The 12287-nt window shown below is 40.2% G+C and overlaps 1 protein-coding gene across 1 annotated transcript in view; it reads left to right on the top strand.

Moving 5' to 3' along the window:
* IGFN1 (immunoglobulin like and fibronectin type III domain containing 1) overlaps positions 1-12287 on the top strand; it is a 224452-nt gene that overhangs the window by 174857 nt on the left and 37308 nt on the right.

The following is a 12287-nucleotide window of genomic DNA, read 5'->3' on the forward strand; positions in this document are numbered from 1 at the left end:
AAGGTGGGAGGTGAAAAAAGGAGGAGGGGGTCAGCGAGAGAGAGCTAAGAGGGGGCTCTGGTCTGAGTGAGGGTCAGGGAGGAAATGACATAGGGATAAGGGGGTGGGCTTATAGGGTGAGGACTGAAAAGGACTGACCGAGGGGTGAGGGGCTCTCTTTGTCTTCATACATCGGGACGACAAGACAGGGACATCCACAACCTCTCCCCTCATAGGCACCTAGAAGCTCCCCTCTTACCAGTATGGATCCTCTGCTCATAAGCAGACTGCAAAAATCGACCTTGATGTCTTGATTTTGCAGTCCACCTATTTCCTATCTTGGTTGCGCTTTTTCTGCACCTGCTCTAGTTAAGCTATGTCCTTCTTATGAACTGAAGTGCAAAATTTTGCAGAGTATTCTAAGTTTGGCTGGTCTAGTGACTTGTACATAGGTAAATCTATTGTCTTTTCATAAGCATCTATGCTTGTTGACCTGGCACTGGTCACTAAAGGCACCAACCTGGTGCCCGGCAATGGTCACTAAAGTTGAGTTTTCTGTCCACCCATATGCCCAAGACTTTTTCAGTGACAGGTTTTTTCAGTGTTTTACAATTTAGTACATAATTGTAAATTTTATTTATTTGACCTAAATGCATGACTTTACATTTATCTACATTAATCTTCAATTGCCATTTCTCCACCCAAGCCTCCAGCTTACATAAATCCCTATGTAACATTAAATTATTCTCCTCTGTGCTGATTACCTTGCAAAGTTTAGTATCATCTGAAAATTTTGAAATTCTACTCTATATGCCCTCTACAAGGGCATTATTAAATATGTTGAGAAGGCCCAATACTGAACCCTGTGGTACCTCACTGTTTAGTGTGACCCAATCAGAGTGTATTCTATTAATAAATACCCTCTAATTTTTGTCACCGGGTCTATTTTTAATCCAATTAGACTTATTTTTGTGAGTTCCAATGCTTTACTTTTATATACCCAACTTCAACCCTTTCATTACCTTTGAGGTACCTATACGTCATAGTCTTTAAGGGGTTCCTGACCTTTGAGGTATAGGTACGAAATGGCGAGATGTGCCTGCGTGATTGCTGCAAAGAGCTCGGCTTAAGTTATAGCCAAGTTCCGGCTGTCACTGCCAGGATCCGTGCCCACACTGTCCCGGGCCATTTAAACCGATCACAGCATTTAGAAGGCTGGGAGAGCGAGTGGGCTCCCTCTCCTACCAATTGGCCCCCTGTCACGTCATCTGAAAGGCTTTATTGTTCCCCTGGCAACCCAAGGTCGCCATTGCGATCTTCAGATCAGTCAGCTATGGCAAACCTGTTAGACCATACCAGGAGCATGGTCTAAGAGGCTTCTGTCACCATATCACTGACAGGTATAATGCATTGCAATGCTGGTGAATGTATTATACCAGCGATCAGAATAATACAAGTTAAAGTCCATAGACGGAGGGACTAAGTAAAAAAACAGTAAAATAAAATTAAAAAATATTTTTTAAAAATCACAAAAAATTTTCCAAAAATATTTTACCAATAAAGACACATTTATGTAAAAGAAAAAAATAAGCAAAAGTTCACGTATTTGGTATCGCCGCATCCAGAATTACCTGTCCTTTAAAACTGTCACACGAGAATGTCTGTCCTATGATTCAGTGGCATCCGTCTTTTTAACCATGCATAAAAGCGCTGTCGGACGCAGTTTTGAGCACTTTTAAAAAGGACACCGCTGAACAAAGGACAGAGCCCAGAGTAATGCTGCTGCCTCATTTCAGTGAGTGAATCCCTCGGAGGTTTCATTTAAATCATGTCATTCTGACATTTAGATGGAAGCCACAATTAACTCCTCTCTGCCATCTGATGTACTATATCATCTATGTGATCTGGGCCTGTCTGACCATAGACGGAATAGGTTCAATAGAATCACTGCATACGGGTGCAGTGATTCTATTGAACTTATGACTAAGGGACCGCTGGCTCCTTTTCACTAGCACTGTATATTCAACTCTTCAGTCGAGTGCTAACCATCTCGATTATCTACCATAGACAGAATAGTACGTCATCGCGATCGGCCGCGCACACGGGGGTGCGTAGCCGATCGCCGACGGGTGTCAGCTGATTTTCTCAGCTGACACCCGGCACTAGGTGCCAGGAGTGGTCACAGACCGCTCCCGGCACTTTAAGCCCCGAAAGACTGCGATTTAAGAAGACAGCTGACAGCCCCTCTGCCTTTGAATCGGAGACCCCGCAGCATGACGACATCCAGGTCACCAGAGCTAAGTAAACTTGCTGATCATGCGCAGTGCATGATCAGCAAGTCTCTCTCTGTCAGTGCAGCGCTGACAGCTTCATCTGCATGCCATAGAAATGATCAGCCTGCAAAAAATGATTGTCCCATAGTGGGACTAAGTAAAAAAGTTATGGAGAAGTAAAAAAAATGTTTTTAAATAGTTGTAAAAATATTAACCCCTTCACTACCAAAGGTGGTTTGCACGTTAACTACCAGGCCAATTTTTACAATTCTGACCACTGTCCCTTTATGAGGTCATAACTCTGAAACGCTTCCGTGGATCCCGGTGATTCTGACATTGTTTTCTCGTGACATATTGTACTTCATGTTAGTGGTAAAATTTCATTCATATAACTTGCGTTTATTTATGAGAAAAATGGAAATTTGGCGAAAATTTTGAAAATTCCGCAATTTTCCAACTTTGAATTTTTATGCCCTTAAATCACAGAGATATGGCACACAAAAAAGTTAATAAGTAACATTTGCCACATGTTTACTTTACATCAGCACAATTTTGGAACCAAAATTTTTATTTGTTAGCAAGATATAAGGGTTAAAAGTTGACCAGCGATCTCTCATTTTTGCAACACCATTTTATTTTTACGGACCACATCACATTTGAAGCCACTTTGAGGGGTCTATATGATAGAAAATACCCAAAAGTGACACCATTCTAAAAACTGCACCCCTTAAGGTGCTTAAAACCACATTCAAGGAGTTTATTAACCCTTCAGGTGCGTCACAGGAATTTTTTGAATATTTAAAAAAAATTAACATTTAACTTTTTTTCACAAAAAAAATTACTTCAGGTTCAATTTTTTTTATTTTACCAAGTGTAACAGGAGAAATTGGACTGCAAAAATTATTGTGCAATTTGTCCTGAGCACGCTGATACCTGATATGTGGGGGGGAACCACTGTTTCGGCGCATGGCAGAGCTCAGAAGGGAAGGAGCGCCGTTTGACTTTTTCAATGCAAAATTGGCTGGAATTCTGATCGGACGCCATGTCGCGTTTGGAGAGCCCCTGATGTACCTAAACAGTGGAAACCCCCCACAAGTGACCCCATTTTTGAAACTAGACCCCCTAAGGAACTTATCTAGATATGTGGTGAGAACTTTGAACCCACAAGGGCTTCACAGAAGTTTATAATGCACAGCGGTACAATTAAAAAATCATATTTTTTCCACAAAATGATCTTTTCACCCCCAATTTTTATTTTCCCAAGGGTAACAGGATGCTAAAAGTTATTGTGCAATTTGTCCTGAGTACGCTGATACCCCATATGTGGGTGTAAATGACTATTTGGGCACATGGCAGAGCTCGGAAGGCAAGCAGCGCCATTTGACTTTTTTGGCTGGAATTGAGATCAGACACCATGTCGCGTTTGGAAAGCCCCTGATGTACCAAAACAGTGGAAACCCCCCACAAATGACCCCATTTTGGAAACGACCCCCAAGGAACTTATCTAGATGTGTGGTGAGAACTTTGAACCCCCAAGTGCTTCACAGAAGTTTATAACGCCCAGGCGTGAAAATAACAAAAACATTTTTTTCCACAAAAATGATATTTTTGCCCCAAAATTTTTATTTTCCTAAGGGCAACAGGAGAAATAGGACCCCAAAAGTTGTTTTGCAAATTGTCCTGATTAGGCTGATACCCCATATGAGGGGGTAAAACACTGTTTGGGTGCATGGCAGGGCTTGGAAGGGAAGGAGCACCATTTGACTTTTTAAACGCAGAATTGGCTGGAATTGAGATCAGATGCCATGTTGCGTTTGGAGAGCACCTGATGTGCGCAAATAGTGGAAACCCCCAATTCTAGCCCTAGCCCTAACCCTAACCCTAACCCTACCCCTAACCCTAATGGGAAAATGGAAATAAATACATTTTTTTAATTTTATTATTTTTCCCTAACTAAGGGGGTGATAACGGGGGGTTTGATTTACTATTTATGGCGGTTTTTATGTTTGACAGCTGTCGCACGCTAAAAGACGCTTTTTATTGTAAAAATAGTTTTTGCATCACCACATATTGAGAGCTATAATTTTTCCATATTTTGACCCACCGAGTCATGTGAGGTCTTATTTTTTGCGGGACGAGTTGACGCTTTTATTGGTATCATGTTCGGGCATGTGACATTTTTTGATCGCTTTTTATTTCGTTTTTTGGGATGCAGAATTTACAAAAAACAGCGTTTCATGAATTTCTTTTGGGTGGTGCGTTTACGCCGTTCCGGGTGCGGTAAAATTTATAAGGCGGTTTTATTCTTCGGGTCAGTACGGTTACAGCGATACCTCATTTAGGTCGTTTTTTTAATGTTTTGGCGCTTTTATGCAATGAAAACAATTTTATATAAAAAATAATTATTTTTGCATCACTTTATTCTGCGAGCTATAACTTTTTTATTTTTTCGCTGATGATGCTGTATGGTGGCTCATTTTTTGCGGGACAAGATGACGTTTTCAGCGGTACCATGGATATTTATATGCGTCTTTTTGATCGCGCGTTATTGCACTTTTTGTTCGGCGGTATGATAATAAATCATTATTTTTTGCTTCGTTTTTTATTTTTATTTTTTAAGGGGTTCGCTTAAGGGGTTAACTATTGGGACAGTTTTATAGGGTGGGTCGTTATGGACGCGGCGATACCAAATATGTGTACTTTTATTGGGTTTTTTTTTTTTTTTATTTCCAAAAAATGAATTTATTGGGGAATTTTTTTTTTAATTTATTTGGCGATTTTTTTTTTTTTTAATTATTTTTACACTTTTTTTAATTTTTTTTTTACTTTATTACAATGTCCCATGGGGGACATCACTGTCCTGTGACAGATCGCTGATCTGTCACATCACAGATCACTGTGACAGATCAGCGATCTGTCACAGGCACTGCACAGGCTTCCTCATGCCTGCGCTTTGCAGGCACTGAGGAAGCCAGCTTCCTGCAGGCCCCCGGAGGTCCCTGTCGCCATATTGGATCCGGGGACCTGCAGGAAAGGAGTCCCCCGCAGCAGCGCTGCACATTGCGCTGCCGTGGGGGGCTCAGGGAAGCACGGAGGGAGCCCCCTCCCTGCCGATGCTTCCCTTTAACCCCCGGTACACCGCGATCGTGTTTGATCGTGGTGTGCAAGGGGTTAACGTGTCGGGGGCGGTCCGTGACCGCCCCTTACACATTGTGCCGGGTGTCAGCTATGATAATTAGCTGACACTCGGCCGCGATCAGCGGCGCTCACCACGTGGGCGCCGCTGATCGCGATGACGTAATATTCCGTCCATGGTAATTAGGTCCATGGTCACATGGACGGAATATTACGTCAATTGTAGGTAAGGGGTTAAAGAAAAAATAATAATAATAAAAAAAATCAATATATATTCTATCGCTAAAGAAATATTTGAATGAAAACAAAAAAAACAGTAAAAGTACACATATTTGGTATTGCCGCATCCGTAATGACCCGTACTATTAATAAACTGTCCCATTAGTTAACCCCTTTAGTGAACACCATAAAAAAGGCAAAAAACAATGCTTTATCATACGTCGAACAGAAAGTGGAATAACACGCAATCAAAAATACAGATATAAATAAACATGGTACCGTTGAAAACGTCATCTTGTCCTGCAAAAAACACAGCTGCCACACAGCTCCATCAGAAGAAAAATAAAAAATTTTTTTTAGAAGAGACAGAAGATTTGGCACTGCTCGAGGACCCGTTCAAGCGCAAGTGCGTAAAATGGCCGTCGTCCACTCTCTGTACATTCCTCCCGTGCCAATGCCTTTTAATCAATAAAGAATTTTCACGACAGAACAGTGAGTGCCATCACTTTTTTTCTCTTTTGTACATAATCAAAAAAAATTATAGCTCTCAGAATCAAGCGATACCAAAATAATAATTTTTTCTATAAAATAGTTTTTATTGTATAAAAGCGCCAAAAAAAGACATAAATGAGGTATCGCTGTAATCGAACTAAGAATAAGACTGCCTTATCAATTTTACCACACACTGAATGGTATTAATCCCCCCAAAAAGAAATTCATGAATTGCAGGTTTTTCTGTCTATCAAAAATCGGAATAGAAAGCGATCAAAAATATCATGTGCCCAAAAATTGTACCAATAAAAACGTCGACTTGTCCCGCAAAAAACAAGCCCTCACATGACTCTGTGAGCCAAAATATCTTTTAGCGTGTGACATTAGCCACACGTAAAACATTAGTTTTCAACCTGGACGGTGCCAAGATGCGACTGTCCACACTGAGAACCACTGGTGAATGAGCTGCTGGGAACGCAGCATCAGTAACCGGGGATGACGTCATAGGGGGTTACCTCCGGTCACTGGGCTTCGTTCCCAGCCGGGCTGAGCTGCGGTGAGATCTGGGGTATAAAATTCACATACCAGGAAACAGTAGATTAGTTCCAAAAAGGGGGCACTTGTTGGGCATTGCCACTTTTCAGACACATCTAGATAAGTTCCTTGGGGGGGTCTAGTTTCTAAAATGGTGTCATTTGTGAGGGGTTTCCACTGTTTAGGCACATCAGGGGCTCTCCAAATGCGACACGGCGTCCGATCTTAATTCTAGCCAATTTTCCATTGAGAAGTCAAACGGCGCTCCTTCCCTTCCGAGCTCTGCCATGCGCCCAAACAGTGGCTCCCTCCCACATATGGGGTATCAGCGTACTCAGGACCAATTGCACAATAACTTTTGGGGTCCAATTTCTCCTGTTACTCTTGGGAAAATACAATAATTTGGATCTGAAGTAAATTTTTTGTGAAAAAAAGTTAAATGATGACTTTTGTTAAATATTCCAAAAATTCCTGTGAAGCACCAGAAGGGTTAATAACTTCTTGAATGTGGTTTTGAGCACCTTGAGGGGTGCAGTTTTAGAATGGTGTCACGTTTGTGTATTTTATATCATATAGACCCCTCAAAGTGACTTCAATTGTGATGTGGTCCCTAAAAAAAAAAGTGTTGTAAAAATGAGACATCACTGGTCAACTTTTAACCCTTATAACTTCCAAACAAAAATAATTTTGGTTCCAAAATTGTGCTGATGTAAAGTAAACATGTGGGAAATGTTACTTATTAAGTATTTTTTGTGAAATATCTGTGTGATTTAAGGGCATGAAAATTCAAAGTTGGAAAATTGCAAAATTTTGAAATTTTTGCCAAATTTCCGTTTTTTCACAGTGTGCCTAAACCACATTTAGCACCCACATGTTTGGCATTTCTGTAGTGAAGAGAGCCCATCTAATTTACAGGTGCATGTCTCCAGAAGCATGAGCTGGGCACATTGTATGGATGCTACAGTGTGTGAACACTACAATGTATGGGCACTACAATGGTAGATTTGCAGTTTTTACTCAGCTACATTCACTTCTGCTTGTTTCTGGAAAATACATGTACACATGGAGTTAAAATCATCACTACACCTGTAGATAAATTTCCAGAGGGGTTTAATTTCCAAAATGGGGTCACTTGAAGGGGGAATTCTGCACAGCATATTGTATGGTCCATTTTCTCTTGTTACCCTTGTGAAAATTTATAGATAAATCAATACTTTTGTGGGAAAAAGTAACATTTTCATTTTTTCCTTCCACATTGCTTTAATTCTGGTGAAGCCTCTGAAGGACTGTAGTTTTCAAAATGGTGTCACAACATTTTCTTTCCCCTAGGTCCCTCAAAATAATTTCAATTGACAAAATTGTTGGTACCTTTCCAAAAATGTGGATAAACAACTTTGTTTCATGCATGTGACGCGCTTTCAAACCCACCTATGGCAAACGTCTTTGAACCTCCACCATATTTGACGTTTAGTACTGTGTTCTTTCCTTAGTAGACCTCATTCCATTTATGGTAGACAGTAGAACTATGTGCTTTACCGAAAAGCTCTATCATTAACTTATCTGTCTAAAAGACGCTTTCCCAGAAGAATTTTTGCTTACTCGTGTACTTTTTGGCGAACTGTAGTCTAGCTTTTTTATGTTGTGTCATCAGTGGGGTCCTCCTGGGTCTCTTGCCATAGTGTTTCATTTAATAAAAATGTCGACGGATAGTTTCCACTGACACTGATTCACCCAGAGCCTGCAGGACAGCTTGAATTTCTTTGGAACTCATTGATTGGAGCTGCTTATCCACCATCTGGACTATTCTATATTGCAACCTTTCATAAATTTTTCTCTGCAGTCCATATCCTGGGAGATTAGCTACAGTGCCATGGAGTGTAAACTCCTTGATTGTCTTGTGCACCGTGGACAAAGGGACATTAAGATCTCTGGAGATGGACTTGTGACCTTCAGATTGTTGATATTTTTCAACAATTTGGGTTCTGAAGTCATCAGACAGTTCTCTTCTCTTTCTGTTCTCTGTGCTTAGTGTGGCACACACAGACACACAATGCAAAGATTGAGTCAAATTCTCCCCTTTTTGTATGTTTTCAGGTGCGATTTTCATATTGCTGATAAATGTTACTTGCCATATGTTAGTTTGAATGAGCGTCACATCATTGAAAAAAGTTGTTTACCCACATTTTTTGAAAGGTGCCAACAAATTTGTACTGCTCATTTTGGGGTTTAGCGTGAAATTATGTCCAATTAGCCTTTTTTTTTCTTTTTTTTTTTTTTTGCGTTGTTCCAGTACTCACAAATGAAATTATCATGTATAACAAAATATGTGTAATTGCAATAATTTTCTGGGAGAAATACTTCATTTTCTGAAACAATTTCAATGGTGCCAACATTTTTGGTTGTGACTGTAACTATTGGCAGACCCTCCAATGAGCTGTTTGAAGAGGCAATGGAGCTTGTGCTTTTTTATAATGCCATTCAAAGTAGTTTTATGTACAAAGGAAAAAAGTGGAAAATCCATGCTGCTGGTAGGTAAAGGCAAATCCAGGCCCACACTGGGAGTTTATGCGTTTTTTATTATGTCTCTGTGTTTCGAAGTACCATACTTCTTCAAGACAAAAGATCATATCGTTTTTATTAGTACCATATATTGGGACAGATACAGCTATTTTTTATAATTGTATTTTCTGTGACACAAGATGAGCAAAAACATAAAACATCAAAAACAGCAACTTGGCATTGTTTTAGTATGTATTCTTGTGGCATTTACTGTGATGGATAAATATTGAAATACGGTACTTTGAAATTACAAATTGTTACAAACGCAACAATACCAAATGTCGATATCTCATTTTTTTGGGGAAGGAAGAATAGCGTTTTTTGGTTTTTGTTTTTTTTTTTCAAAATTAGGAGAACTGGAACTTTTTTTTATTTTGTTTTTTGTTTCAACAGTTCAAATGTTGTAATATGCAATTCTTTGAACTCATAGAAAATACACTACTTATCTAATACAATGCATTATCTGCCTCCTGTTAAAGCTGATGGTCTTCATTTAAGGCAGACTTTGAGGCCTTTGTTAGGCCACATGCACACGTTGAGTATTTGGTCAGTATTTTACATCAGTATTTGTAAGCCAAAACCAGGAGAGGAGCAATCAGAGGAAAAGTACAACAGAAAAATGTCACCACTTCTGTATTTATCACCCACTCCGGTTTTTGGCTTACAAATACTGATGTAAAATATTCACCAAATACTCAACATGTGCACGTGGTCTTAGACTCCTAGTTGCCATTGTGTGAGAGGTGAGCGTGCTGGAACTGGAGCTTGTACCAGTCTATGCAGAGGGTGCTCAGCTGTATATTACAGATGGAAAATGCTGCTTTGTGTAGGCCATTCAGATTATGTACATGTATATTGTTATACTCATATGACACGCTACATACAAACATGTACATGATTTTGCATTTGGGGGTTTAAAGATTATCTACATGGGCTCAAGGTAGTGTAAGAAATGAACAGAAAATAATTTATTGTAACCTGCGGACTGGCTCCATTCCTTTTCTTTCGATATTATATTCCCTGCTGGTTTCTGTCATCAGCATTTCGCAGGAAGATTCACTAGAACACAAACTAATAAGCAGCCTTAATTAGTTGTGGCCTTTACATCTAAAAAGAAACATTTGATCATTCAGTCCTGGGCTGTGACTAAGGCCGGGTTCACACAATGTATTCAAAATCACCCATTTTTCCAGAAAAAAAAAATTATTTTTCATCTGTATTGTTATCTTTATGCCCTCTGTGTGTCCATGTTTTTAACATCCATATGTGTTTTGAGTCATCTATATGGCATTTGTTTTTTACATGAAAAATGTCTTGGATAATTAAAATCATATACAGCTTATCTATCTTTATAATTGTAATGTATCCATGAAAAACACATGACATACGGACAGGGCTTTTTTTGTAAAAAAAAAAATATTTGCCGGTACGCATTTCTGATTAATTTCTCATTATTCAGTACTGTAGGCTGTATGCTAATTTCAATCAAAAACTATGTAATTCAGATTGCAAAAGAAAAATAAAAAAACGACAAATACTGTATAAACGTTTTTTTTTCACTTGTAAAATATGGTTTTCGTATTCCTTAATCGATTTACCTAGGCTGTATTCTATAAGAAACGCCAAATTTCAACCAAATTTTCATCAGCCACGACATCTCGAGTTCGTTCTTTACTGTTTCTGTCAATGGCTGATCGCCGACCTCGAAGTATCCAAGAGTCTGCCTCTGCAAGCAGCCCCCCATCAGTGGTATATAATCCTCCATCACAGGTTACAGCCCCCCATGCTGCCGCACACCTTAAAATAATGAACCATTCATCCTTACCCTCTGCCACCGCTGCCAGTCCCTGCTTCTTCCTGCTTTCGCCGGCGTCATGTGACAGGCGCAGCAGCGATGACATCATAGCCGGGTACAAGCAGGAAGAAGCAGGGACTGGAGGATGGCAGCGGTGACAGAGCGACTGAGGGTAAAAATGAATGCTTAATTACTTTAAGGTATGCGGCTGCACCTTCAGATTTTCCGGTACAACGTACCGTCGCAAAAAAGCACTGCATACAGATGATAATCTTTTTCACAGGCAGACAGTCCATGATAAAGAAACACGCATCGCGGAGTAAGGGTATGTGCACACGGAGCGGATTCTGCTGTGGATCCGTAGCGTTTCTGCAGCTGCGGGTCCGCAGCAGATTTAGGTGCGTTGTACAGTACCATTGTTTTCAATGGTAAACTGGAAAAAGCTGGGCACATGCTGCGGATTTTTCAGCGCGGTTTTGCTGCGGTTTACAATCCGCAGCATTTCAATTCTTTTGTGCAGAAACGCTGCGGTTTCACACCTAATCCATTATGAGGTGAAAAAAAACGAAGGCAAAACCGCAGATAAACCGCATTTATCTGCGGTTTTTACTACAAAATCCGCAGAGCCAAAAAACTCCGTGTGCACATACTGTACCCTTACCCTACTGAACAACATTGATCCAAGTGCTGTCAGTTTTTTCATGGACAGCAATCGGACCAAAAATACGCTTGTGTGACTATTACTGTATAACCAGATAGTGGCAGAGAAAAGTAACAGACTGCAATTTGTTTTCATGTCTGACCCTCAGTATGCTTTATATTTATGTCCTTTACTACTTATTGTATGAGATTTTCATTTAAGACTATTCAGCCCTGCATGTAAGGCATAAGGCTATGTGCACACGTAGTTGGAAGTGCTGCAGATTTTTCCGTGCGGATTTTGAAAAATCCTCAGGTAAATCCACAGGTCAAAATACCTGCGGTTTACCTGCGGATTAGTCTGCGGTTTAGCCCTGCGGTTTCACACCTCTACAATGGTGAAGGTGTGAAACCCCTGCGGATTCCGCACAAAGAATTGACATTCTGCGGATTGTAACCCGCAGCAAATCTGCGCGGAAAAATCCGCTGCATGTGCACAGTGTTTTTGGTTTTACCATTGCAAAGAATGGTACTGTACAACACAGCAGAATCCGCAACGTGTGCACATAGCCTAAAGCATGAGTGAACAATATGCCTTCTTTCTCTATCCCATGCATCTAGCACATTATTCCAACATAAAAAAGAGCTTCCTGGGATCTTTC

Source organism: Dendrobates tinctorius, unplaced genomic scaffold (assembly GCF_039654945.1).
Source record: "Dendrobates tinctorius isolate UK_male_01 unplaced genomic scaffold, ASM3965494v1 ptg000312l, whole genome shotgun sequence".
In the NCBI taxonomy this organism is placed as follows: Eukaryota; Metazoa; Chordata; class Amphibia; order Anura; family Dendrobatidae; genus Dendrobates; species Dendrobates tinctorius.